This window comes from Bactrocera dorsalis, chromosome 1 (assembly GCF_023373825.1).
Source record: "Bactrocera dorsalis isolate Fly_Bdor chromosome 1, ASM2337382v1, whole genome shotgun sequence".
NCBI classification, from domain to species: Eukaryota; Metazoa; Arthropoda; class Insecta; order Diptera; family Tephritidae; genus Bactrocera; species Bactrocera dorsalis.
In genome coordinates this window covers 64844817-64848722 of record NC_064303.1, presented here as the reverse complement: position 1 = coordinate 64848722, position 3906 = coordinate 64844817, and the positions used below count along the sequence as shown (strand labels likewise).

The window sequence follows — 3906 nt, the reverse complement described above, 5'->3', positions numbered from 1 at the left end:
AACCAAAAGAGAATTTACCGCCAATAACGACAAAAGGTTCAGTCGTTCCCACGACAGTCGGGTGTACGTAACTAGACGCGACCCGGACTTGTATTCGGCCAAACACTGTCAAATCGGCAGCTACAACAACAACAACAAAAGGTCTCCGTTTTAACGTCGACTTAGTTGCGATCGCAATAGCAATATAAAATCACAGTGATTTAAAAATAGCAATCACTGAAATCACAGTGATTTAAAAATCGCAATATCGCTCATCTCTACTCATAATACGAATTTGACATTTGATTTTCGATAGCCAGCGAATAGCGAAGAGCGAATGCAACTCATAATAGGAGCCAATATCTACTAAGAGTTTTGAATATGCAAACCCGTAAGCAAAGGATTACTCCAAGTTAATTATCACAAAAATAGAGTAGCCTCCCTGGATGACATTGGGTTACGTGGTCCCTGGACTAAAGTCATAATATTGAATAACGTATACCTCGAGCGTGATTATCAAGGTAAGAACGGCGATATTTCTGAGCAAAAATTTATAAAATGTATACTTAATAACGAACCCATTTAATAAAATGCTTCATTTCGATTTTCGTACTCTGCGATTCAAGCGAAAAGGTGCTCAGGTCTTGCATATGCAAGGTCTGAGAAATTTTCAACTGGGCCAAACTAGGGGAAAGAGAGGACTTCCCCGCGCATACTGTATCTAGAGCAGAATTAGCTAAGAAGTTGGATTAAGGGATTATTTCTGTGCTATAGCTAACGTTCAGAACAACGAAAAAGTATGCGCTACTATGCTCTGCTCGGAGTTTTAGCAGGTGAAAAACTACGTGAAATGCGAAACATGTTCGCTTATTTAAAAAAAAGGTGCGTGGAGTCCCTACACGCGGAAGAATTTATACTTTTTAGTGATATTCAGAAGCAAAATGCGAAACAATCATACATACATATATTATGTCGTTTGCACATTTGTCTGTATGTTTGCGAAAGCAAATGTTCTACAAAAGCATATTTCTATACTTAAACAAAATTATTGGAACCATCGTATGTTTCTTACATGCATAACCAAACCATACTTAAATCAACGCAACTGAAGTGTCAATGTTGGTGTTGGTGGTAAGCGCTTGGAAAGTCAAGATGCTAACACAGGTTTGAATCTCGACAGAATAAATTTTTAGTTTTTTGCTTTTAACATCGTATATTATACAAATAAATATTTTTTTACTAATAGAAATTAAATTTATCACAGCAATATTATGTATATGTATATTATGTATATTGCTGTGATAAATTTAATTTCTATTAGTAAGAAAAATATTTATTTGTATAGTATACGATGTTAAAAGGCATACATCTTCTATCCTATCTTGTGTATCTGCACAAGCTCATATGAGTGTATGTAGAAATTGAAATCATATTTTCATCACTTATCAATATACTTATTACATGTGCGCGCATTAACTTGCATGTTCATACATTCATATATACTTATATGTACATATATTTGCATACATTGCCGAACAAATAATGCACAAGAATACAAACATATGCACATATGCGTACACATATGAATATGTCACCAACAAAAAATTGATCTAAACAAGTCAATATGGCAGCCAAATTGGCGAAGAACAAAAGAGAGATGATTGCGCTGCATATTCTCTTCCGCAACGAAGAGACAGAACTACTTTTCGAGTCAAAATTCCTTCATTTAGACTTTGCTTTATTCTTCATTTTATGTGCATAATAAATTTATAAAATGTGAATTTAAGTTTTCTAGTTTTCTTTCATACAAAATGATATGCATTTCTGAATATCACTAAGAAGGATAACTTCTTCCGCGCGTAGAGACACAACGCACCTTTTTTTTTGAAGAAATGAAAGGAATGAATGATCCTGAGAAGTATAGTCTTAACTTTTCAACGGCCAACGCAGAGCATTTCAACCAAAAGGAATTTATTCATTAAAATCACCACTCAGAAGTCGTTTCATCCGTTGTAAGCGAACGATATTCGAAGAAACATCATTTCTAATATGCCACAAGACAAAATTAGAAATGAACTTCTTAAACCTCACGCTGTCAGATAAAACGATATACCTCGTCATCGCGGGTCGATTTCCACAAAAAAAAATGGAAATGAGGACACACAGAAATGATTCTATAAAGTATAGTCTTAATTTTTAAAAGGCCAACGCAGAGTATTTCAAACAAAAGTCACATAAAATAGTTGAGAATTCACAGAAATGAAAGACAAACGAAAGAAAAAGAAGTATAACTTCAATAATGCACAAGCATACAAACATACATATGCGCACACATCAGAATATGTCACCAACCAAAAATTGAAACATTGTTCAACAAAAACAACAACAGCATAAGCATGGAAACATTATGTTGTTGCTAGAAAAGCCGAGCTGTGCCGAAAGAAACGATCGCCGATTGTCACCGCTTCCCTTGCTACTCGAACATCTTCGCAGACAAGCTTGCGATAGTTTCATATTGAGCAAGACTGCGCAACATGAATCTATCGCAACCTTTTCCGAACTAACTTCAAAAAGGTCGTATTTTTAGTTTAAATTGCATGACATCCGACAAGAGCAGAAAAAAAAACAATTCTGATTGCGTTCAGAACTAAAAGATCATGACGTAAAACTGCTAAAAGTTCAAATCAATAAAAAATTGTAAATCCGTTATACATGGGCTTGCCACTGAAGACAGCGTTCTGTTCAATCAGCTTAATTCCAATATTATGCGCAATATAATTGACCACATATGTCAAGGTCTTAAAGACAAAGGTGCTAAAAACTTCAAATTAAAAGGAAGCAAGTATAATGGAATGTAAAATACGACTGACATCATTAAAAATAGATAGTGCAACACGACTTCCAAAAATCTGGATAAATAAATTTTATCGATTTCAGTAAAATACCAAACAGAACTGAGCCAAGTTGTATCAATTACATCGGATAACGGTGTCAATGTGATATTAACTTCGAAAATGTTATCACAAATGCATACAGGTGATGATGATACTGACGAAGCTTGTTTTCAACAGAACATTGAGTACACAAATCAAATCGACCTTTTGAAATACAAATATGTCGAATTGCACAGCTTTATGCACTTGACGTTACAAAAAATACAACAATCACTTTTATAAAGACATTGTGTGCACCAAACTAAAACCTTCAGTCCCATTCCAAATGTATAATCAACAAATTCAATGGCTTCGGATACTGAACATAAAGAAAATAATCTCGCACTTTTGGACGACTTTTTAGGTGTAAGCGTTATTCGAAATATTGGAAAATATACTTCTTATCCGGCTCAAATCAACTCTATAAGATAGTGCTATAGACACTTTAAATTTATTTGAAGACGAGGATTAATTAATGTTTTTTTACGCATAATTTACTTATTTCTATTTAATTACTACTTACTTAATAAGTTAACTTGGTTACAGTGACTCAATGACATAAGATTTTAATTTAGATTTTTGTTTCTGAATAAATATTATTATTAAAAACAACAAACACATGCGGAAGCCGTAACACATGAAAATTTTAATTAGCACTGCTTTCCTAACGCTATCAGTTTTTTGCTACCACTACGGCAACGCAGAGCACAACACTTCATTTTTAGTAATTTCTAATGCTATACATAGTTTTTCACCTGACAAAACTCCGAGCAGAACAGAGCACATACTGCTTCTTTGCTCTGCTACGGCTCTAGCCAAAGTTAGAGCAAAACGCAATACTACGGGAGTATAGTTGCTTTTCAAACCCTGGTTGGATTTCCAAACTGTTAAAATTGGATATTTTTAAAATGCATGTTCTAAAACTTAATTATGATGAGTTAGGTACTGACTTTACTATATTACAAGTTTCGTCGCAACACACACTTGTTATTTT

General features: G+C 34.1%; 1 non-coding gene across 1 annotated transcript; it reads right to left on the bottom strand.

Moving 5' to 3' along the window:
• Positions 1-1965: 1965 nt before the first annotated feature.
• Positions 1966-2170, bottom strand: LOC125775876 (small nucleolar RNA U3). The gene has a single exon (XR_007421426.1). It is a non-coding gene; the product is annotated as a small nucleolar RNA U3 (small nucleolar RNA).
• Between the last annotated feature and the right edge of the window lie 1736 nt (positions 2171-3906).